Genomic DNA, 26,227 nt, shown 5'->3' on the forward strand with positions numbered 1-26,227 from the left:
GAAGTCTTCTTCTTTGTCCCTGTCTTTTCCTCTTCTGTCTCTCATAAGAATATGTGTCATTGGATTTAAAGCCCAACCTAATCCAGGATGATCTTGAGATCTTTAACTTAATTGCATCTACAAGGTTCTTTTTTCCAAATAGTATTATATTTTCAGTTTCTGGGTGAGCATATCTTATTCAACTAGCTACAACTCCCCATAGAAGGTGGCCTCTCCATTTCTGAGCAGGTTAGAGGAGAGAGGGGAGACAAGTAGCGCGTTCCCTTTTTGGCATGGACATGGTGAGATACCCAAGTTATAGCACCATGCCTGAAGCAGAGCAAGCCCTCAGAGACCACAGGATTATTAATGGAATATACACAAGAAAATGTTCAGTGAACAAGTGGATGCACTAGTCTAGACATCAGGAAGAAGAACTAAATTGGACAGAAGAGATCAGATCACCAATAGAACTGTGTAAGAAGACAGAAAGGCAAGGTCCAAGAGGCAGTCCATCTTTGAGAACTTTCTGAAGAGATTTAGAAGGAGTTGCAGTAAAAACGAGGGAAACCAGGAAAGAAATGTGGCCTAGGAGACAAGAGAGGAATACATCTTTAAGGGGGGCGGTGGGGGTGGGGAGGAGATTTCAGGTTAGGTTACTGATTACCTAAAGCCTGGATTTGGGAACTTGGATAGAAGCAACTTCAGAAGTTATAAATACCAACTTCAATGGATTAAACATGGTAGAATGGGTGACATACATCATTTTCTAAAATTTCCTAATGAACAATGAAATTTAATCAATCCAGATGGTCTCCAATTTACAGTATTCCAACTTACAACTTCTTTATATTGATGTGCAAGTGATAACACATTCAGCCAAAATGATACTTTGAATTTTGATCTTCTCCTGGGCTAGTGATATGTAGTGATATTCTCCTGTGAAGTGGCACAGGGGCAGTGAGGCACAGTCCCTCTCAGCTGTGTGATCATGAGGAGAAGGAGGGAGACTCCAGTGTGCACTGTGCTGCTAAGCTCCAGTGTTCAGTAGGTGAGGGGAATTCATGCCTTTCAGCTTACTGTATTTTCAATTAAGATTTTTTTTTTTCTGGTTGTAGTCCATTACCGTCAAGTTGGGGACCATCTGCACATAACCTTTACTTCCTCATGCCCAATGCACTTGTTTTGGAGAACAGGGTCTTAACGGTTCTACGAGAGGATACACATCTGTGACCTCTTTCCTTTGAACTAGGGAGACTGTGTGAGCTGCTATTGGTCGTTAGAAGCGCTTGCTGGGGTCTTTCACTCGTCACCTCTCTGCACATTGCAGGGCGTGTTACCACATTCACAAGGGGAGAGCACACTTTCCAAACTGTGATGTCCATGGTCCTTGGGCTGTTATGGGACGACCGCTCAGAATACACACTAAGTCCAAATGTGAAACAAATTGAAGAATTTCATATTATCTATGATTTTTCTGGCCAGGGACGTTTCTACCAGGGCCCAGACTGCCTTCTGATTGAAGCACACCCGGCTGTCTGAGGTTCCAGTATTTATTTAAGGAAAAAAAACACATTCTATGGAATCTGCAAATTGCAAGCAAGCTGGATACAAGGGCTGAGAAAAGCAGTTAGCAGAGCAGAATCAGACAACTACATCCTGGGTTCGAGCACATGTGGTTGTACATCCTGAGTTGGAGAACATTGGCAGATGTATGAAGCACAGAAAAATAATTTTTAATACTTTTTTTTAAAAAAAAACAGCTTATATGATAGTTTCACATGGGAACCAAAAAGATGGAGTCACTATGGCTATACTATTTTATTTATCTATATTTTTTAATCTATAACCTACAACTTATTACTTGTATTGATTAATTCAGACCATAACAGGGCATCCTACTGAATCCACTATAAAACATGAGTCAGGAATCTGTAACATTGATGAGAGACCCTCCTGATCAACAGTGTGAAATATATTAGGAGTACAAGGAGCCTTCATGTTTACATGCTGGAGAGATTTAAAGCCACATTATATTTTAAAATCAACATCAGCTCTCTCCCTTACAATGACATCTGCTGTTAAGGGAGTCAGGTTTTCTTAAGTTAACCTTAGATGCTGGAAGAACACTGAAGAAACCTGGTATATAATCAATATACCACACATTTGACCTTTCACTTCCATGTTAATGGCTGAACATTGGCATTTTCTTTTCGTAACTTGGACTAACCCCCACAAAATTTTTGAATTAATAACAATGGTAACTATGTACTAGCTTACTCAGGTTGACTAATTTAAAAAAAACATTAAGGAGAGTAAGTTTGGGTATTTTGATTTATATTTTAAACGGTAGCAATCATTATTGGTAAGTATTGAAACATTTTCTCAGACTTACGGACTAAGATCATGGGGAATGTGTTGACCTCAAAAACTAAAAATAGGTTGAACATTCCTTACCTTAACAAGTTGAACTTTAACGTCAGGCATAATAAAAGATCTTGTTTAAAATCAGCTTTTTAGGTGTTAACATATTTTTAAATTGAAATCTTCAGAAATTGGAAGGGATCGTACGGGAATTATTTAAAACTTTCTTTTATAAATACTTTGCACCTGATTTTTATAAATCAGATTTTAGAAGTATAGAGTGTGATAAATTATGGTGTAGCATATACAAAAATCTAAGCTATTTTGTCATACTTCAAGTAAATCTATAAATCGAGGATTAATACAAACAAGTCAATAAATAAGCATATAAATAGCCTTTTACTTAAGGTTGAACCGTACAGTGTTACAATCGCTTTAAATTTCTACATGTTATTTTGATATTACATTTAAGAAATGAATTTGATATTTCTGCTCACAATAGAAAAACCAAGCAGCATGTTTTTCTACACTATTAGCATTTATATTCATAAACTACATATATGTAACTAATTAGTTTAATAAGTCATTCACCCAAGACAGAATTCTGAGATCTCTAAAGCTTTTATCCTTGCCCTACTTCTAATGTCACTATCAAGCGCTTTATTCTACAGGTTTATTTTTTAAAAGATATAATTATACATTATTTTCCTACATGTTGCAATTATGCTGTTTTCTTTATGTGAATATTGCTTTCTGCAGAGAATGTTCTTTGGAATTTCAAGGGGAAAATCAACTATTGTTTCTATAGAAATAGGAATGTTCTATGGGCAACAATGGATTGGAAAATAAAGCACATTCAATATGAATCTGAGTCACTGTTGTTCACACTAGATGAAGGGTAACTTTATAAAAACAAGGCCAAGGAAAATGAAATCTGGGATTTCATAGTTTATCATAACTCAGACATTTTGTGCTTCTAATAATTGAGCACACCGTAGTCTCAAACCACATTCTACACTGAAGTGTGTGCCCTTGTGTGTATGTTCATGCATAGGACTGTAATTGGTCAAGGCACCAATTTGTAGCGTTACAAATTTGAGGGCTGCTTTGATTTCCACTGAATTTGGGATGTAGATGATGTAATTGTGTAAAGGAAAAGACAGCAAGGGTCCCAAGTAAAATGAGTTGTTAGTGTTTGGGTTAGTCTGTTTTCAGATACTATTATGAAACACCAGAGGCAGGCCACTTTATAAAGAAATTGACCTTATCAAGTTCACAGTTCTAGGAGTTTAAAGGTAGCACCAGCATCAGATGGGCTCTGGTGAAAATCTCATGACTGGTGGTGTCACAATAACAGCAGTGTGGATGAGAAAAAAAAGATCATGTTGCCAGATAGAAAGCCAGAGAGTTTAACAATAAGGCTCACTTTTATAATTTGTTGTCTTAGGAGCTAGCTCAGGATCCTACAAAAACAATCTTAATCCCTTCAGAGGACAGAGCCTCCAATGACCTTAGGACCTATCACTAGTTCCCACCTCTTAGAAGTCCACCTTCCCAAAATCACCTGGATAAGGACACAGTCTCCAATATATGAACCCTTGAAGGACACACTCAGACCATATCTAGACCATGGCAATGCTTCTGTTGAGGGTTTGTCTCACTTCCCCCAAATCTCCCTTGTGTCACTAATCTTTACTTTTTCTCCAGATTTCCTTTCTTCGTTCTCTTCTGTCTTGTGTTTTTCTTTATTTCTCTGGCCTACATTTCCCCTGTGTATTATCATAAAGTACTCCATTGATTATTATTTCTTTTAAAGTTTATCTTTGTGCTTTCTCAACTTCTTGGATAAATGCTTGTTCTTTAAGAATCACTTCTTCCATCTTCGCCCCAGAATATTTTTCCACAAATCACATCTTCCTTCTTCTTCCAAGATATCCATCCCCATATGGAACTTTGGTTTCTCTAACTAAATTTCCAGACCACCCTGTGTTTATGTTATCATAAAACGCACCTTACTCCAATGCCCCTGCTAGAATCTAAGCCCCCTGAGCATGGACCCTTTTGTGGGTTTTGTTCACACCTATATCACTGTCACTCAAAATGTCCCCAGCTGCATTATAGTCACTCAATAAAAAGTGAATGAGTAAAGGAGGGAAGGAATGGCTTTTAATTTCAGTCTCTTAGTTGTACATTATGAACTCCCTGAAAGCTGGGGCAGAGTCTTAATTGCTTTTTTCTACCCAAAACCTAGCATAGATCAAGAGTCTGGGAACGTTTATTGAAAGAATAATGGATAACTGAATTACCAAATGCTTATTGCATATTTTTTCTTATCCCTGAAGGCTTCTATTTTATTCCAAATATTTCATAAACATTTGTGAAGCCCGTACACAGATCTGCATTTCTATACGTTAGAGAAATTATATTGGCAACTAGGATTACAAATCTGAAAATGCTAGTGGTAGGGATCAGGTAGTGTTTTTTAAAGACCTTCAGGGGGTTCCAATAGTTTAGAATCCTTTGCATTAGATAGAGTTGAAATGGGGAGGTTGCTCAGGAAGATTAAAATATGGCATACCTCTATGGAAGGCATCACCGTACGAGGATGCTAGAGTGGAATCTTTGAACAGGCTGCAGAGGAGGACCAGAGGCTTCTTAAAAAGGAAAGAGAAATGTGAAAGAAAGTGGTGGAGTGCTTTGTAATCACTGAATATTTACCATTCATTATGCCTAGAACTTACTGTACATGCAGTGCCACTTGTCTTTGTCAAGCCTTGCCAGGTTGTGTTAAGTTCTGTTTACAGATGAGGATGCTGAGGCTTAAGTTCCTCCCATCCACTGAAGACAACAGCAAAAAGTTCAAACCTATGATTGACTGCCTACAAAGTTTTGTTCTTTGCAATACATCAGTGGTTCTTAGCCAGCAAGACCACCCAAATCTATGCCCCATTTAAGAACTGTTACATGGGCATCTCTGGGTAAGAGACCCAGGCATCACTATTTAATTTTAAATCTTGTCTGAGCTCCTAAAATGTTACCAGTGTTGAAAACCATGACCACAAATTCCACAGGTCCCCTCCACTTTGCCTGGCTTCCCCCTCTGGACTTCCAGGTACTCTTATCCAGGAAGAGACCTGACTTAATCAGTTGTGAAGGGTCCACCCTGCATTCAGTTAAAGGAGCCTGAAGAGCCACATATTCACTGGATAATCTGTGTTGCTCCTCATAGGTGTCTGTCTGCTTTGATGTTAGCAAGAGTTCTATCCCGTTGTAACTTTGAATTAATGAAACAGATCACAACCCTAGCTCTAAGTCTCCACAAAGGAGTCCTGCTCAGGGGCATTCCTTCTTTGTGAGTTTTATAGCATAGCTGGTTGCTTTATTCAACCTACCCCCTTCCAAAACAAGTTAAGTAATAGGTATATCCTGTGTGTGTGTATGTGTGTGTGTTTATGTATATATATTATAGATATATATCTATGTATATATTATCTATGTATATATATCTGCATATAGATATTGTATATGTGTAGATATATATTTTTTACATACACATTTACACATACCTGTACACACATGCACAAATGCACATACAAACACAGATTCACTGTACAAAAGAAACAGGGTATGGTTGATGTTATGGAGCAATTGTTACATTTGATATCAGATTTTCTTCTATAAATTTTGGTAGCACAGAGCTCATGTTTTCTTTGTATTGTAAAAACTTGCAGCTAATGTGGAGGATCAATAACTTTGTGTAAAATAAAATACATTTGTGCAAACTCCTGAAATAGTGTGAAAATTTAATCAGGTATTTGAGACATGATATATACGTAGACCAAACTAATTAGTTTAAACTCAATCCTGATAAGAAAGATTGGCATTAAAAAAAACAAAAGATAGTAAAAGTTCTCTACTATGACTGCACATTAGAATCTAGGGGGACTTTTTTAAACAAACAGATGCTCAGATCCCATGCTAGGTATTCTGATTCAACTGGTGTAGTCATTGTTATTTTAAATGCTCCCTAGGTAATTCACACTGGCTTTTTCTTTCCCTTCCTTAGACCTTTGACTGTTGGAGAAGATGAGTATTAAATGACAATACTTAAGATTTGCATATTTACTGTCAGCAATGATAATGATGATAATGATAATGATGATAGTAACTAATTGAGCTTGCTAATTGATAAGCAAATTTTCCAAGTGTTTTACATATAGTAAGTGTGCTTATAAAAGCTCCTTGGTGAGGGGACTATTATCTTGGTGATTTTTCTTGTTGTTCTTGTTGTTATTTTGATACCAGGGACTGAACCCAAGGGCACTTTACCAGTGAGCAACATTCTCAGCCTTTTCTATTTTTTATGTTGAGACAGGGTCTTGCTAAGTTGGTTAGGGTCTCAGTAAGTTGCTTTGGGTGGCGTCAACAAGTTCAACTTGTGATCCTCTTGCCTCAGCCTCTCAAGTCACTAGGATTATAGTTGTGCACCCCTGCACTCTGCCTATTGTCATCCTTTTCATAGATAAGAAATAGGTTTAAGAGATTGTGACTGGCTGCAAGACCCAGCAGAAGTGACGTGTGAATCCAGGGAGTCTAACTCTACCACTGCGTATTTTCTACAGCCTCCAGTGAGGTTAGGAAATCAACTAGATTATATCTCTGAGCTGCTCCTTTAGATTCATTGTCATTTCCCTCTTGGCTTCTGCAGTCTAAGTTAGGTACAGGCTCACCAATTCCCCTTTCAGTTAATAAGGAGTGTCCTTCCTTCTGCCATCTCATCCCACATTTACTTTGTAGTAGAATAGCACCAAGCCTTCAAGATTTCAAGCATTACTGCTGGGTGGCTCATCTCTTTTGGAAAGGTGTCTTCTTTCTTTACTCCTAAATGCAGTGGAAAGAATAGAAGGCTTTGGAATCACACAGATGTAAGATGGAATTTATGGACCTTTAGTTATCAATCCTAGGCAAGTAATTTAATCTCTCTGATGCTTCCTTTTTTAAATCTATGAAATGAAAATAATTCCTAAACCACAGGAAGATAAAGAACTAATATATACAAAGTGGAGTAACATATACAAAGCTCCCCGGCATTCAGTAGACACTACCTGCTCCCTCACTGAATATACAATTTTCACACCCAGAAACTGCTGTTCACCTTCTATAATTCTGCTTTTGTTTTTCCCTCTCATTTCTGTGTTTCAAAGGTTGTACGGGACAGCCCAAATCATGTTTGAGAAAGGCTTGGTAGGTAGAGAGCTAGCTATGTGACATAATTTTAGGACTTTAAGGAAATAAAAAAAAAATTCTCTCTTAAAAATATCACAGCCTCCCTCACTGCTCTTCCATTCCACTACCACTAGCAATCTATTCAAACATTCAAATAAATGCCTAAAATGCTAATTTTAAGATCTCTTCCAAGGAAGTGTTGAAGAAAATGCATTTTGTCTATGGCACATTTTGTGAAGGAATAGCCACACACAGGCACACTCTGTATGCCATTACCACCAGCCCCCAAGAAGGCAAGTAAAGGGCTGGATAAAGAGGAGGTTCCTTTTTTAATTTCTTAATTGATGAGTACAAATTGTATCATGTACAACATGATGTTTTGTGGAATGGTTTATCGAGATAATTAACATATGCAAGACCTCACTTATTCCCTATGGTGAAAACACTTAAAATCCACTCTTGTAGTTTTCAAAATATAGTGCATTGTTATTATCTATAGTTACCATGTTGTATATTAAATTTCTTGAATTTATTTCTCCTGTCTGAGATTTCCTATCCTTTGATCACTGTCTCCTTAATGTCTACCCACCCACCCATTACCCATCCAGTAGTAACCACCATCTGCTCTCTGCTCCTGTAAGTTCAATTTTTTTAAAATATTTATTTTTTTTAGTTGTAGGTACACACAATATCTTTATTTCATTTTTTATGTGGTGCTGAGGATAGAACCCAGTGCCTTACCTGTGCTAGGTGAACACTCTACCGCTGACAGGCCAGAACCCCAGCCCTGTGAGTTCAAGTTTTTTAGATTGCATATATAAGCTGCCTTTTTTAAAAGCAAATAAAATTTTACATAAATACACTTCAACTGTATTATTTTTTATTTTTATTTTTTTGGGGAGGTAGTAGGAATTGAACCGAGGGGTGATTACCCACTGGGTACATCCCCAACCCTTTTTATATTTTATATTTTATTTAGAGACAGGTATCATTAAGTTGCTTAGGGCCTCTCTAAATTGCTGAGGCTGGCTTTGAATTCATGATCCTCCTGCCTCAGCCTACTGAGCTGCTGGGCTTACAGTCATGCACCGCTATACCTAGTTATTCTTAAACTATAAGAGAATAAAGGTTTTGGCAAACCGAGTTTGACCTTTAAGTTTGAAAAGTGTCTTTTTGTTGCATGGCTCATTTAAAAATTGGTTTTCTTAATGTTATAATGGTACAGCTGATCAAATCATAATATATTGCTTTTACTACTTAAAGAGTACAATGAAAAGGAAATATTTTTTCATAGGTATCCAGCCCTTCAGGGGCATGGCTGATATTTTCATCCACTGTGAAACATTTCTTCTTTCACTCTAAACCCTCTCTTCTCTAGTTAATTTCGTGAGAGATTTCCTTTCATTTTCTTGATACACTTCTATCATTAGTTTTTTGTCAAGCTTTTGAACTCCATTTTCCATCTTTGCATTTCTGTTTCTAACGATGCTCCCTTACTTTGGAGAGTTTTAATATAATATGTAAGCTCTTCTATCTTCTTCAGCCAATTTACTAATTGTCTAATTACTTTTTGATTGATTCTTTAAAGCTCCTCATCTAGGTAGTGTCCAACTTCAGACCCTTTTATTATACCCAGCTCCTAGTCACCATCATTCCTATCATCTCTAAAGACAGCAAACAGAATTGGTAATCTTCAACAAGTATTTAATCAGACTCTAGTTCTGATGACCCTTCTCCTATAGAATATTTTCCAAAGATGCTCTTGAGCTTTCAACCCTCTTTTCCCCATCTTTCTTCCATCCTTTTATCATCAATCTCCAGGAATTTTTCTGTTTTCCTAAAGAATGGAATTTTTACTTTTGAAAAACTTTTCTTCAGTAGTATCTATAGTTGCATTTTACTCTTCTGACATAAATTCCAAGATCAGTTTGGTTTGAGCCATTTGGACTTGGAGGGATTTGATTTATACTTCAGTAATTGTGTTACATTCTTATAAAATCAGTTATCACCCAGTTCTGATCTGCATATTTAAATTTTTCCTCCACACTTTTGGTTTTCCGAGCAAGTCTGCTTTTTTTAAGAGGTTTTTTAATATTTATTTTCTATCTTTTATGTTAAATTTGCATACATATCACACAATATCCTATATAGGATTTATTCAATTGTCCCCATATTTAAAAAATATATATATATTCATAGGTCTCAGAGTTACTCTGCCTCTGTCTGATCCTGTATTTATAAAACTCACTCTTTACTCTTTCTTGTGTCAGATCCTGTATATGTTTTTATATATATTATATATATATGTTTTTATTTTTGATATATATTATATATACATTATATATAATGTTTTACCCTTATTTTCACAATCATGTTCTTCTGTATATTTATATTTCCCATATTAATCTTTTTAAAAAATTTTAATCTAATTTGTTATGTATGACAGCAGAATGCATTACAATTCATATTATACATATAGAGCACAATTTTTCATATCTCTGGTTATACTGAAAGTCAAATCACACCATTTGTGTCTTCATATATGTACCTAGGGTAATGATGTCCATCTCATTCCACCATCTTCCCTACCCCCATGTCCCCTACTTTCCCCTCCCTCCCCTTTGCTCTATCTAGAGTTCATCTAATCCTCCCATGTTCCCCTTGCCCAACCCCATTATGAATCAGCCTCCTTATATCAGAGAAAACATTTGGCATTTGTTTTTTGGGGATTGGCTAACTTCACTTAGCCTTATATTCTCCAACTCCATCCATTTACCTGCAAATGCCATGATTTTATTTTCTTTTAATGATGAGTAGTATTCCATTGTGTTTTAACTTCAATAAAGAAAAGGGCCTATTTATGTCTCCAGCCTTGGTACCTTAAATAATTTTGTTTCAAGTCTGGCCTCCAGCAAATAGTTCCCCAGTGCTAAATTCCAGAGCCTATCAGAAATTTTAATGTTTTCTTCATCTCAGGCAGAAAACAATTTTTTTAATACTTACTTTTTAGTTTTTAGGTGGACACAATCTTTTTTTTTTTTTAATGTGGTGCTGAGGATCGAACCCAGTGCCTCATGCATGCCAGGTGAGCATGCTACCACTTGAGCCACATCCTGAGCCCCAGAAAACAATTTTTGAAGCTTTTTTCCTCTATAGTTAGCTGCATGAAGCTGCCCATGGCTCCATCTCTCTAGGAAAATCTCAGAATCCAAGATTGGCTCACACCTGCAGGCACAGGGCTCACAGCCTTGCATAGAACTGCCAGAGTAAGCTATGGTAAAACTGTGTGCCTAGTGTGTGGCCTCTGTGGCACAAGTGGCTGCCACAGAACTGCTTCAGATTGTCAGTAAGCCATGGCCACAATAGACTACAGGGAACCGAGAATAATCCACTTGGAACCCAAGTCCAGCTATTGGCAATCAAGACAAACCAGCACACAGGGGGGCTGTTATGGTTTAGATATAAGGTGTCCCCTGAAAGCCCCAGTGTGAGACAATGAAGAAATGTTCACAGGTATTATAACTAAACTATGAGAGCTATAAACTAATCAGTGGATTGATCCATTTGATGGATTAATAATTTGAAAGGACTATTGCACTAGGTGATAACTACAGGCAGGTAGGGTGTGACGGGAGGAAATAAGTCACTGAGGGTATGCCTTTGGGGTTTATATTTTGCCCCTGGCCAGCAGATAGCCCCATCTGTCTGTCTGTCCCCCCCTACCTTGCCCCTTTTCCTGACTGTATGAACTGCTCATCTTTCCTCCACCATGCTCTTCCACCATAATATTCTGCTTCATTTTAGACCCAGAGCCATGGTGTCAGCTGACCATGGACTGAACCTCTGGAACCATGAGACTTTGGGGTATTTTGGTCACAGCAATACAAAAGTTGATTGAAAAGGGAATAAGGATATGAACACATTTTTCCTCACCTGTCTCATTATGGAACACAAGAAATTGGTAGTGTCTGTAATGATCCCCAGGGAAAATGGGTAAGGCTGTTTATGACTTGCTCCCTGTGGAAGCCTTTAAGGGATACATGGTGCATGTCTTGTCCTAACTGTGGACCTTCCAAGCTGACTGGCTGTCAGAAAACTCTGCTGAGACTGTCTCCCTTCTCACTCTCAGACTTCTAGGTACCTAGAGAAGCATCCTGCCTTGAGAGGTCCCAAAGAACATTTCCCAAAATACACTGTGCTTCCAGATTATCAGTGGTTAGTAGGTGTGTGTGTGTGTGTGTGTGTGTGTGTGTGTGTGTAGGCATAAAAAACCTTAAAAGGGTTTCTGCTTATCTTTAAATCACTGTGGATTTGTATATTCTCCATATAACATGTCCATTTTTGCTTCTTATATTTTCAAGCTTTGCTTTTAGTTTTATGTCTTCTTGATAAATTGACCCATATATCACTGTAAATTGTCCCTTTTTATCTGTGATAATGGATCTTGTTTTGAAGTCTACTATGTTTCAAATGTACACCTAATATTTTATAGGATATATCCTTTCTCATTCTTTTACTTCCAACCAATCTGCATTTTTTTAATTTAAGCCATATTTCTTACAAAAAGCATATAATTTAGTTTTAATTTTTCAATTCAACTTGATAATGCAGTATTTAATATATTTACATTTAATATAACATGTGCTATTGTTACATTTAAGTCTAACCTTTTTGTAATCATTTTCTATTAATCTCGTTTGTTCTTTGCTCCTGTGATCCTTGTTTGCCTTCTTTTGAACTAATTAAATATTTTAGCCTTCTCTTTCATCTCCTCTATTGACTTTTTTAAACTATACTTCAAAGAAATGTTTTTTTTTTCAGTAGCCGTGTCTTGAGATTACACAATATGCACTTTTATCATTCTTTACCTTTAAATAATATTACTAAAATATTAGTCTAAGAACCATAAAAAAAGTCTAATTCTATTCACTTTCTGGCCTTTGTCCTCTGCATTGATTATATTTATTCATAGGTAAAGAACACAAAATATGTCACTATTTTTGCTTTAAATAATCATTATTTTGAAAAATATAGACAGGTAGGTAGATGATTATAGGTAAGTAGATAGGTGCAAGGGTAGGTGCATAGGTGGGTAGATAATGATTTTTTAAATATCTTTTATGTTTACTCAGATAATTATCCATTTGTCCTGTCTCATGTTTTTCTCTATTCCTGCATGTAGATCCAGGCTTCTATCAAAAGTCTTTTCCCTTTACCTTAGAAAACTTCCTTTCCCTTCTTGATGTTTCCTTGTCTTATTTCACCCTCCTGTGGGCAGATTTTTTTTTTCCTGAATGTGGAATTCTATGTTAAGAAGAGTCTTCCTTCAATACAGGCAGAAATCATTGTGTTGCCTTCAGACATCCAGCATTTTACATGAAAAATCTAGGCTCATTCTCCAAGTTATTCCCTATATGTAAAATTTTCCCCTCTGCTTTAAAGATTTAATATGTGTCTTTTTGTCCCAGCAGTTTAATTATAAAATGCTTCAGTGTATCCTCACTGTTGGTGGTAGTTTTATGTGTTTGGTTTGTGTTTGCTTTTATTCCACTTGGGTTTCATTCCGTTTTGTTTTGTTTTGTTGTTTTTCATATCTGGGTATATGAAATTGACGTCTTTTGTCAATTTTGAAAAATGCTCACCAGTAATCTCTTCAAATATTTATCTGTCCCATCTCTCCTTTGTGTTCTTCTGAAACTCTAATGACACACATTAGAACATTAGATATTGTGTCATAGTTACAGGTCTTCTTCACTCTTTTCCCCTCTGTTTCAGTCTGGATGATGTTATTGACCTGTCTTAAATTTTATTGATTCTTTCTTCCGCTGATTCATTCTGCTGGTCAGCCCACTGAATGAATCCATCATTTGTGACACATAATTTTCTTTTACCATTTTCATTTTCGTCTTTTTCCAAGTGCTCATACCTCTGTTGAAACTCCCCAACTCTTAGTGCATTCTTCCCACTCACTCATTATATCTCTTTAGCATGTTTACCATAGTTTATTTTTAAATCTCTGTCTACTAAGTCCAACATTTGGCCATCTGTGAGTTGGCGTCTATTGTTTTATTTCTATCTAGGAGTCACATTTTGTCTTCTTCGTGTGTTTTACAATTTTTACTATATATCAGTCTTCATGGTAAAACCATAGTAGTCAGTAATTTTTACCCCCAGAAAAGGGCTTACCCTTTCCTCTATCAAGATGTCAATGTGTGTATGTTGGGGGGAGGCCAGAGGGACTGGGTTATTCTGATGGTCACTAGATCTGTTTCTGAGCTTTGCTGTAGCTTTAGTTAAATCTGGTTCACCAATAGCTTTAGAGGTATTGAGGGAGGACTAGGACTTTCTGTTTAAGGATTGCCCATGCTTCAGAGATGTCTTGATGCCTAGAGCCTAGATGCCAACAGATCTCTCCTTCTTCTGCTGTCCAGCCTTAATGATATCTCCCTCTGCCTTTGGAGAGCTTCCATGGTGTGCCAAGTGAAGGTCTATACACCTGGAGGGATTAACATCATCTTTCCTGCCCTCCCTCAGCCTGTATCAACCACCCACACATACTCAGTAAGGGACTATAGGAAGGTGTTGGCAGGAAGGTATGCGTCCTTTCTGTGGTGGAGCAGGGCAAACGCAGGATTATAATTTGTAACACTCTCCCGCTTGTAGTCATTAAAGGTTTGCCAGTCAGGCCAGTTGTCTTTACCCACGTCTTCATTAATGGTGTCCCCAGGAGTGACAAGAACTAGAGAGTCCTCTCTACCATGAGAGGTTAATCCCATTTTGGAAATTAATAAATTTAGCTTCTGGGTGGTCTTGAGCTCTCTGATGCATTAAGAGGCTCATCTGTTGTTCAAGACAGATAATTTATGTAGAGAAAACATTGAACTGTACCCAGTTGCCTTTTGGGCTCTGCAGTGTAAATAGAAGGGCAATGTGGTGGTTGCCAGGCCTGATGCTAGGATTTGCAGGACCTGGGTCTGGAGTACAAATGGGGACACACAGAAAATATGTCTAAGTATTTAAGAGTTATAAATCGGACTTGAAAATCATTAAATCAAATGTTTTCCTATATTGATAAATGTATCTTCATAATAACTTTGAAGACCAAGTTCAAATTGAAATTCTCCATGTGGCAAGTCCAAGAAAGATGACACTCTGCCTTCTGTTCCCACCCCTTCTGTCTGAAAGGGCTTGACATGTGTGTATGAACTCCTCAGCACACTATTCCAAGCTTGATTCATTATCTCTGTATCCACATCCCACAGACAAGCACAGTTCACCACCCCTAAGGCTCCAGCTGTGCATGCTATAATCAGGTCCACCTTGGGAGAACTGACCTGCAAACATCTTAGGACTTTTGGGAAAGGAAACTCCAGAGTCCCAAGCACTCAACACCAAGTATGGAAGGGGCCTCTGGATTTTCTAACTCATTACTCTCTGGGGAAAGATATAAGCAGAAGAAGACTAATGAAGTACAGCCTTCTAAGGTGTGAAACCAAAAGCATGCCCCATCCCTCCATCTTCCCATTCCCTTTGGCTGGGACTAAGGGCAGTACTGATAGAAATAAACAATATTTCACAAATAGGTGAGCAGTTTCCAAAGAGAGAGGAAATGTGGAAGCAAAATACAAGATGCTAAGGATGCCCTTTGGCCCTTTGCCCAAGGCCAATTTTTACAGCTGCAGAAACACAGAATGTATACATCTTCCTAGAGCTTCAATATTAATGGGATGCTCTGGAAGAAACAGGGTACAATGTGTTTTCTAGAAATCCGATGCCTTCAGATTGACATAAGGAGCAAACTTAGCCTATAAATTGATTCAAGACACAGCTTGCCTCAAATAACAAAATTCACAAATGTGGCCCATATGCAATTGACTGTGATAACTTAAAGGGGAAATAACTTCACTATCTGATTTTTCATTGCCTTCCAATAAAAAAGAAAGCACAAAATGACTGCCAAGAAAATTTTACTTGTCTTGACTAGATTGTGGTTTAATTTATAGTCTACGTGGAACTTCAGTTACAAAAGAAATACATTTTCACTTTTTAAGGTATACAGTTTTTGCACATGAAGGAATTATTTATAATTATATATGTTCAGATATTTAATTCCACAGACATATGATGAAAGTTTTAATCTAAGGGGCCACAAGTAACTTCTAAAAAAAAAGATCTCTTTATTTTAATTGAATGTTATACTTCACTGTGTCTTATATAGTTAATTATATGCCTTGATGGGATTTAGCTTTCATTTAACATTGAATGTACTTATGGAGAAATGTGAAGTATCATGTTGCCCCTTACACACATGCGTGCACATACACACACACACACACACACACACACACACACACACATGCTGAATTTGGCCAGATCTTTTGGGGGGACACTATGAGAATTCCTTCCTTTGTTAGAATAGTGCTAAAGAGTAAGGCAGAGAATTATAATTAAAGTGGTGGATGAAATACTTGCTCAGCTCCACCCGCTTCCTCCCTAAGCAACCCCTATATTGACAATTCTTTTTTTAAATTCAGTGGAAAAAAATTCAAAGAGAGAAAACAGCAGCAGAAATCTGTTGACATTTTTTGGAAATGAAAAGGGGATCGGCAAGTTGTACTTGATTCAGTGGAGCAGAGATGTGACAGCAAGGTGTCTACAGGGGAGATCCTACCAGGAAGCAGACAAGGCTCCCTAGAGAACCCTGGACACATGCAAGACAGCAGCAAAGGCCTTTGTTGAAGCTAGAGGAGGAACTTGGAACTAAAATCAGGACTGGTTGAACCTCTTAAACAGAGCAATTGGACTCCCAGATCTCCTCCTCTATCTGTGCAGCCTGGCCATGACCTCAGCCTTCAGGTAGAGGACTACTCTCTGCAGTACTTCACTAGAGAAGCTCAAGGTCAGCAAGCTCAGGCTCAGGCTCAAGAGCATCAAGACAGGAACAGAGCAGCAGGTGGGGGTGAAATGAAGTACTGAGAGTGAGACTTAGTGGAAATCCGCACGCTGAATAGAAACCGGCTCTCCCTTCCTTCAAAATGTTTTATCAGCTCAGCTCCCAGACACCAGCACTGCAGCATGTGTACACATAGGCGAACAGGGGAGTGCACCTCTCTGTAGGATCTGAATACCCAGTAGAAACCTAGTTACTCTCAAGGGTGCTTCAGCAAAACAGCTCAGCTTTGTCTAATGTTTGTATAGTCATATCCTCTAGTCCATAATATGTTGCTTGAGCAGACAGCTATGGAATTCCAGATATGGAGGAAAGTCTCCCATATAAAGAGTCTTAAACAAGTACACAAACTCCAAAAATTGGAGGAAACACAGACTCTGCAGGGAGCAGGTGAAAAAAAGCTGAAGTTTATGTTCTTATAGAAAATAAATTGTATCCATGAAACTAAACATGATGTGATGAAAAAGGAACATTTAGAGACAAATAAAATTCTTAGAAATTAAAAGCATGTCAGCAGAAATTGTCAACTGAAGAGACACGAGAAATTCTTCTAGAAAGGTAATGACAGAAAAAAGATGAATAGAACAGGAAAGAGAAGAACAAGTACCGGTGTAAGGGGGTGTGTTATCCAACTGAAAGGAACTGAAAGGAGTTCAGTTTCAGAATGAAAGAACAGAGGAAATAGAAGTCAGAAATTGACTTTATTTATATATAAAATTATATATATAAATATAAATTTGATATATCTTATAAACATGTTTATATATGTATAATTTTATATTCAAAATTTCCCACAAATAGAAGAATGAGTTAAAGTTCCTTCAGTTTCAAATATAATCAGCAGGTGAAGAATAGAAGGGGATATCGCATGAAGATATATTGTCATGAGATAGAAGAATACCAGGGCCAGAGAGGAAATAATAAGTTTTTCCAGATGTGAAAAAGAAAATGAGATGGAGCGAGCAGGACAGAGGGAAGAAGAAGGATGGAAATTCAAATAAAAGGCATCAGGAAACAAAACCTTTTCAATAACATGAGAAACTAAAAGACATTAAATTTCTTGGAATTTTTGCAGGAAAAATCTTTTTTTGGAAGGTGGGGGAAGTTTATGTTTAAGTGACACAGCAATTGTACATATTGACAAGGCAGAGTGTGAAATTTCAATACATGTATACAATATGTAATGATGAGGTCAAGGTAATGTATATACCCATTACTTTGAGCCTTTATCATTTCTTTATGTTGGGAACGTTCAAAATCACCTATTTTGAAATATATAATTAATTGGGGTCAACCATAGTTATTCTGCTGTGCAATTGAGCATTAAAAGTTATTTTTCCCATATGAGGGAAAAGTATTTCTGAACAATAAGTTCTGTATCTAGTCAAACTAATCATTAATGTAAGATAAATATTTCTAAGCATATAAGCTCTCCCAAAATTCATTTGTCCCAGACATCTTTCTCAGGAAGCTATGAGAAGGTATCTTCTCTTATCCACCCATAAGGGAGTCCATAATAAAAGAGGAAAGCAAAAATCCCAGGCAAATAACTCAATAATACAGAAAGACAAGGGTGTCTCTCCAGCTGTCACAGGATGGCAGCTCAATAGCAAGATGACCACCAAAGAATAGGGTGTGGGAGAAAAGAATAATTGACGATATTACCAGAAATGGTGCATATTATATTGGATGGTTTGAGAAGATGTAATGATGAGCAGATAGGAAATTCAGCAAACAAAATGTGACTCAACCAATGTCAGGAAAAAGAAAAACATAAAAGAAATATAAGCAGAACCCATGTGACTTACATCTGAATAACATATACAAAACCAAAATAATGTAACCACTGATTAGTGCTTCATCTAAAACTATTGTGAAATTAAATTGGGAAGATTGAGGGAAGAGGAGTGTGTATGTGTGTGAGCATGCATGCACATGCTTTGTGTGTTCTTTGTATCTGTGTGTGTGAGGGTGTGCGTGTGTGTGATGTGAGAATTAGAAAAGGACAGAGGGAGGAAGGAACAGAAAGAGCAAGGTTGAGAGGTTCACACACTAGTGTGTAGTAGTTGAATCCCTGTCTTCCATAGACAGAGATGAAAGATAATAACCACTTTTGAAAAATAAAAAAGGAGGTGTATGAGAGTATCATTTAGGAGCATAGAATCATCATCATAATTAACAGTTGAGAACTAAAGATGTTGTGTCTGGATTTGAAGGTGTCGAGGGGCAGCTGGCACTGTCTTTTAAACTTTCTAACTCTCTGGCTTTTAAAAAATATCTGCATGAGTTTTTATTAATATGTACCAGCTCTTTTTTTTCTCTGGTGCCAGGGATTAAACCCAAGGGTGTTCAACCACTGAACCCCAGCTCTTTTTATTTTTTATTTTGAGGCAGGGTCTTGCTAAGTTGCTCAAGGACCTCACTAAATTGTGAGGCTGGCTTTGAACTTGCTATCTTCCTGCCTCAGCCTCCAGAGTTGCTAGGATTATAGGCGTGCACTACTGTGCTGGGCTCTGGCTAAAAAATTTTAAGTGAATACTAGAGCTCTGTGGTACTCAAGCTGTGCTTTCTAGATTCCTGGAGGTTGCCTAATGAAAGAGTGGGCAGAGCTGGCCAGGCCACTAGCCTCACGTTCAGACTTCTGCAAAAGAAGCTATCCCTTCCTTATCCTTGTTAAGTTTCAGTGAGATATTTGCTTTTGAACAAAAGATTCCATAGCAAAACAAGTCTGAAAAATGTTGATACCTATCTGTTAATCTGACCAAAAAAACAAACAACAAAACAAACAAACAAACAAAAAACTGCTCCCAAATGAATAAGCAGGATATAACTACCAACTCCATCCAGTTTGGCTCTCACCTGTCTTTTTAGTTTATCACACATAACAGGACTGCCCTATTTTTATCCCTGGATACCTCTGTAAAAACTTGGATTTGAACCAATTTTTCAACTAGGTTTTAAATATGGATTGGACATTGGATTATGAAAATTTACATAAGTTTTAAATAATGACATTAAATACATTTTCATTTTGCTCCCAAGCCAGATTTCATCCTTACTTCTTAAGAGGCATCAGATGTGGCTCGTGCTGATACAACAGAGGACTTCTGTATGTTTGAGAGAAGGTCACACATCCTAGAGATGGATGCCATTATGTTCCACAAAGGAAAAACACCCTCACCTCAGCCTCAGTAAAAAATAAATTAAAATATCCATATTCCATACTGAAGACAATCCAAATCTTTTGCAAATGTGTTGCTTTGCTTGTTCCTGGAGCTATAGAGCCTCTCAAAAACAAAACATTTAGGGAGACATCAAATCATAAAGCAGATACTTCTGAAAAAATCGTTTCCCTCTGTCAATCTCTCTCTTTCCAGTTCTCTATCCCACATGTGAAGTGCTGTATCTCCTCTGTATGTTCCCATTGTTTTCAATCTAAAACATCTAAAAGCTGTTTTGAAAAATAACTACAGGTAAGTTTATATAAAATTTTTGTAAAACACACTTGACATAAGTTATAGATTTATACACTTATGTCATCTGAATTTGTATGCATATCTCCCTGGAGGTTGGCAGCAACTCATTGTGGTATTATTATTCCCATTATAGGAATGAAGCAACAGTGGTTATCAGAGATTGTGCTTTCCCAGGTTGGGCAGGGTTTATGAAATTTATATTTTCAGAGCATGGTGAGGTAAACATATCCTAATTCACAAGAGGCTGATCTTTAGCATCCTTATGACCGCAAAAATTCCAGATTACATATATAGGATGATCAGCTGGTCCTGACTTGTCCAGACTTTCATGGTTTTAGCTTTGAAAATCCTGCACCCATGAATTACCTCAGTCCCAGTCAAACCAGGGTGGTTGGTAACTTTACATGAATTGGTGATCACAAGAAATGAGAACAGATGCCTCACAGGAGCTGAAAGGGATACAGGAAATGAAACACAAGGAGAGGAAGAAGATCCAGAAAGCTCATTTAGATGAGGGTAAATGATTTCTTACCTATATCAAAGAAAACTAATTTTAAGAACCATAACAACCTGACAATTAGCACTAACCTTTCAAAATTATTTATGCAGTAGAATGTATCTATAGATTTAGGATCTATTTCAATATCATGAAGTGTCTAAAAGACACACAAACTTGACTATTCAATCTTGAAAGGAAAAGACCTCTCTTAAGTGATTCATGAGAAGAAATCACAAAAAAATATGGCTTGCTGTTTTAGATATCCTAAATCTCCTCTCTAGATTTTGCTCTCCTCAAAGTCCACCTCATGGAAGTGATGGTGGTTCCCAGTCTGCCCCACTACCCCACCACCTACTGTGTACCAGATTCAGTGTCACTGTGTCTTCCTGAGTTCTTATCATTTCTTTTAAATTGTTCTTTTTCTTAGGTATTTCCTTCCATGCCCTTTCTTAAAACCCATGTGTTTTTCCACATGAGAGAGCATCTCCATTCCCCTCTGTTCCCCTTTCCAAACCCACTCACAATAAAGACTTGGAGAAGAGAAATAGAAATGCCTCTTCAAAGATAAGGGAGGAGAGTGAGGGGATGAGGAAAAAGTTGAGTTTATTTTTACATAAATATTTGTATGGTGTGTGTGTGTGTGTGTGTGTGTGTGTAAATCATCAAGGTAAAATAACCTCATTACAGAAGATAAGAAAACAGGGATAAGATTTCAAATACTACAAATCATTTTAATAGGATTCCTTCTAGCTTAAACTTTTTTCTCTGTATCTGCAAATGTGCTAATAAAGTTGAAATCATGGTGCATGTATGTGGTGATTTTCAAGCTAAACATTGTCCTGTGCCATTTCGTTGTCATTAAAACTATCATTATTCTCTACCAAATATTAGTATGTTTTATTAGTATATATACATATGGCCTTTTCCTTGATGAAGGTTATTTTCACACAATAGATATCCACAAAGGGTATCCATTTCATCCAGTTTTTAAGTTGATTAGCATTTAATAGGATTTCACAGTTCTGTTTCCTTTTCTCTTTTTATTATATATATTTGAGGTGTACATGGTATTTTGATATACATATAAGTAGTAATACACATATATGTAGCGAAATGATGACTACTATCAAGTAAATTAACATACCATCATCTCATATAGTTTACTTTTTTCTTGGCAAATTACCAGTGTATGTGTGTGTGTGTGTGTGTGTGTGTGTGTGTGTGTGTATGCTTTTTGTACTTTTTCTTGGGTAGTATCTAATTTATTTTTCAATCATCTACTACTACTTATATTTATTTAATTTTTCTTTTGAATAAAACTATGATCCTTCCCCCCAATTTTTATTTTTGCATAGATTATTTTTTAAATAAATGAGATGTAAACAATTAAAAACTGTGAAATCTCAAGAATGCCACTTGTGTTTGTCTCTTAAGGATGGTAGGCAGGATAAAATTAGAAAGGACCATTTACTGTTTGTAAAATATTTTTCAATTTGTTCTAATTAGCTATATATGACAGTAGAATGCATTTTGACACATGTTCACAAATGGAACACAACTTCCCATTTCTCTGGCTGTACATGGTGCAGAGTCACTCTGGTAATCATACATGTAATGATGCCCATCTCATTCCACCATGCTTCCCATATCCCCACACCCCCCTCTCCTCACTCCCCTCTGACCAATCCAAAGTTCCTTCATTCTTCTCTAACCCACCCCTTCCCCATTATGGATCAGTATCCACTTGTCAGAGAAAACATTCATCCTTTGGTTTTTTGGGTTTGGATTATTTTGCTTAACATGATATTCTCCACCTCCATCCATTTACCTGCAAATGCCATATTTCATAGGACCATTTACTTTTGAGTGACCAGGGTTTTTATACACATGGATGTCTTACAGATCAGCTAAGACGTGAGTTTGCACCCCTCATTTAGACCTGCAAGAAGCCTGCACCAGCATTTGCCATCCCCAGGATTATACTAACACAGTCTTTTTCTGGAGAACTGAGCTGCTCATTCATGATAAATTAAGGGCATCTGATTTGCCTGTTAACATGCCCAGTTTTCCTTGGAAAGAAGCCCTGGAAGCTATTTTTTCTGATCAACCCTAACTCTCCTGTTAGTGGTTATAAAAGAGAAAAACAACATCTACTCATGCTAAAGACTGAATTCTAACCATCATAAATCTTATCAATTGCCTTGTGAAGGTTGGGGGGGGGTGGAGGAAGAAAAAGAATTCATTATACTCACTTAGCTAACATCTGGACTGATGTTCCTAGCACTGTTGTAAATGTTTCTAAATTTCTAGGATTGGCACAGATGAAAACATAAGCAGAGGTAAAGTTGGGAACCTGAGAAACTCCTTGATGAAAGAATGTTTGCATTATTAAGAAGGGCCAGTGACATTAAATAAAGAAAACTGTTACAGTTTATAGTTAATGGGAAGTACTAGAAGGCCTAACATCTCCTTTTTATTTTTGGCTTCAGTTAGGTGCTTAATACAGAATATATATTCCATATAATCTCTTGGTTCATTGATTGAAGAAAGATTTTTTTTTCCTAAAATCATTAAGATAAATGAAAACTACTTTTATCTAAAATGTGGGCCAACATATAACCATTTCCATAGGTTGAAATATAAACTTTTACACAGGTAGTTGTTATTTTCAACAAACATTTCTTGAGTGTCAGTTTTGTGCTGGTGTTCTCCCAAAGACAGACAGAAGTGAACAGTGTGCCGGAGGTGACCTGGATGACCTGCCACCAGCTCTGCATGCTCTGGGTTTTGATGCTGTTCCTTAACCAACCTGGCCAAGGAGTGTGATCTGATAGAGGGCAAAACAGACAAGGGACAAGGATGCTTGGTCTCTGGGCTCCCTGTGGGGTTCTTTCTTTCCTTTTCTTTATGGATTTATTATTAATTAACTTTTTTATGAATGTCATAAAAAGCACATAATAAGCACTTGAAAATGTTTATTGAAAATGAAGAATGATTGTGGAAAAGAATATATTTCAACCCTTAGAAAATGCTATGAAATGTGTATTTTAACCTATGGAAAATGACAGATGCTCCTATCTAGCAGCATTGCCTAGAGCCTGCACTTCCCTAAGCTAATCAACTTTGAGGCTAAGAATAAGGCATGTTTCTTCTCTTCCTCCCTTAAATTTTTCTTTTTAAAACATCAAGTAAAAGACAACCAAAATCAAAAACAAAATTTAAAACCAGCAACAAACAAAAACAGCTTTCTTTCTGGAGTCAACCATTTGACTTTGAATATTTTTGAGATGTCCCTGTAAGTCCCAAGGAGCAGCTGCAGCCACACTACCACCTAGAACCCAGCCAGCTGACAGTTGCCAAGAGTTGGCAATGCTTGGGGTTGTGATGGGTCTAATTACCAAAATTATAAAGCCCTTATCATGCTTTGAAGACACTGTGTGGTCCATTGAATTGCATGTAATAAATTTACTATTATCAACATAAAGAGGTAAATTATTTTCAATTGCAGATCTTTTTGACCCCAGTGACCACTAAATAAATGTTAAACACAGGTTTATCAGTGCTGATATAAAGGCATTCTCCATTATTAATTCTTTCCAGACTCTACTTGGTGAAATGTGCCTTTTTCCTAGTTTCCATTCATTCATTCATTTCAGTCTTTCAGATTCCTCACTCTTCCTCCTCCTCCTCCACCTCCTCCTCCTCCTTCTCCTTCTTCACCCCTCTCTTTCTCTCTCTCTCTCTCTCTCTCTCTCTCTCTCTCTCTCTCTCTCTCTCTTTCTCACACACACACACACACACACACACACACACACACACACACACTTTTCTTTTCTTCTCACTAAAGTTTTTCAAGAGTCCTAAAAAAGAAGATTCAATAGGGAGGTAGATCATTTCTTCCTCCTGCTGTTTGGAGTGTAGGTCAACTAAAATCAGTTTTTCCACAATTCCCATAAGCAAGTTTTTCTCTCACAGAAAATCCACAGATGAAACAGTAGGTCCTCCAGAACACTGTGAAGCAGGAAACATGGTGCTGGGTCCCAACTCTTTTACCATCACTTCCTCAACTTGTCACCAAAATTTTGCCGATTTCGTTTTTAAACAACAGCCATAGCCATTTGGGGTACCGTTATATGTGGATATTAGAACTTCAGTACTGTCCTACAACAAAAATATCATCAGTGTCCCCAAATGCTGCTCAGTGCTCCTCAAACTTATGAAACAAAATGCAGAAGTGTTACTTGTTTGTATTGTGTGCACCTGGGAAGTTATTCATGCTGAGTAACAGTACAAAACTTGAGCTGCCTTGCTTTCTGCTTCCAGGAATGCCAATCAGAGAACATTCTTTTTCAGGCAGCCAAGTTTGGAAGTCAGTTGGTTTCTGGCAGTGAGTAGGGGGAGGGGCTGGCAGGGGAGGCACAGTGAGTCCTCTGGCTGGTCTTTCAGCTTCCAAGTGTTTCTGTAATAGCCATCAACGAAGGCATCTCCTTTTACCCACGCAGAGACAGGTAAAAAAGACAGCTGAGTAAATCAGCAATAGATCAAAAGGCGGAAGCTCTGTTGGAGGGCGGGGGTGAGGGAGGGCGTTTGAAAGGCTGCCATTGGTGAGCTTACCAAAGGCATCTGCCAGTGGGACTTCAGTGGAATGTGAAACCAAATCATTTTCAAGTTAAAGATAGACACAGTGCACACCAGGATCTAGGAGCTGGATTTTCAACTCATATCTGTCCCTAGGATTTCAGAGAGTTCTGTTATGATCTCTGCGGCAATTAGCAATTTGGTTAAAATTTGCTCTTCCAGTGAATGTGCTAAGAATTCATGTAAGTTCTGGATGTACTGGAATTAAAAGGATTTAAGAGATCATGGTGTACGCACTCTACGGTAAGTGAAAAGATGGGCTTTAAGGTGCATCCTTTCTCTGGGAAGGTTAATACTGAATTTTTATTGGTGAGAATGAAAAGCCAATCATGAAGATTTTTGTAGTTTTGTGTGTAATTTGCTTACCTTTGTGAGATAGTTGGTATTGTGCATGCTGTGTAGCAGAATGAAATACAGTATTTGAGTTTAGTTTTAAAATTTACATTGCAGGTCTGTAACTACAGTTTTTCCTGTACCCTTCTTAGTTTTTTATCCTCTGTTAACCCTTATAAACCCTGTGTTAATATTGAGTTACAGTACCAGTAGTTCTCTGTTGCTACATACACGGAATGTTACTGTGTTCATTATGTCACTGGATGAAACTGTATTACTGTGAGATGGAGTTCTATTTCCCTTGTATGTTACTATACACTTCCTATTAAAAATGAAAAAAATATTTTTCAAGAAAAAAAAGGGAGGGGAAAGGTGAGTTTTAAGGGTGGTCTACAAGTGCATAAGAAGCTACTAGAAAGTTTTCTGTTTAAAAAAAAAAGCAGCTGAGAAAAAAAAAATACACAAGCAATTTCCACTGAAGAGAACAATTTATTAATAGAAGTTATTTTTTGGTGTTACCTCATTAATTCCAAGCAGGTTCCCTTTCCCAAAGAGCTGATGTTTGCTAAGTGAATGGAGGCGTTCTGATTATAGAGAGCTTGAGAGAAGAGGAGGAGGGAATGGGTTGTCTAATTCTAACTCTTGCCGTGCTGTGTTTCTGGATTTTTTCATTAAAGAGAGAATGACAAACTAGAGTTCTACATGTTTTGCCCATGTATAGATTTTGTTTCTTGTTCTGTTTTGTTTCTCCCTCTGCTCTTT

The 26,227-nt window shown here is 37.3% G+C and overlaps 1 protein-coding gene across 7 annotated transcripts in view; it reads left to right on the forward strand.

Annotated features, from left to right (window-relative positions):
* DTNA (dystrobrevin alpha) overlaps positions 1–26,227 on the forward strand; it is a 372,603-nt gene that overhangs the window by 72,926 nt on the left and 273,450 nt on the right. The window contains exon 1 of one of the 7 annotated variants that reach the window (XM_081262934.1): positions 24,909–25,002. The exons of 3 other annotated variants lie outside the window; for them this stretch is intronic. The gene's annotated coding sequence lies outside the window, so the exon portion shown is untranslated. Of the gene's footprint in view, positions 1–24,908; positions 25,003–25,138; positions 25,376–26,227 lie in introns of those variants that run through there. 3 more of the 7 variants (XM_081262941.1, XM_081262939.1, XM_081262940.1) reach the window with 3 other exon arrangements.

Source organism: Spermophilus citellus (genome assembly GCF_964194105.1).
Source record: "Spermophilus citellus genome assembly, chromosome: 12".
NCBI lineage: Eukaryota > Metazoa > Chordata > Mammalia > Rodentia > Sciuridae > Spermophilus > Spermophilus citellus.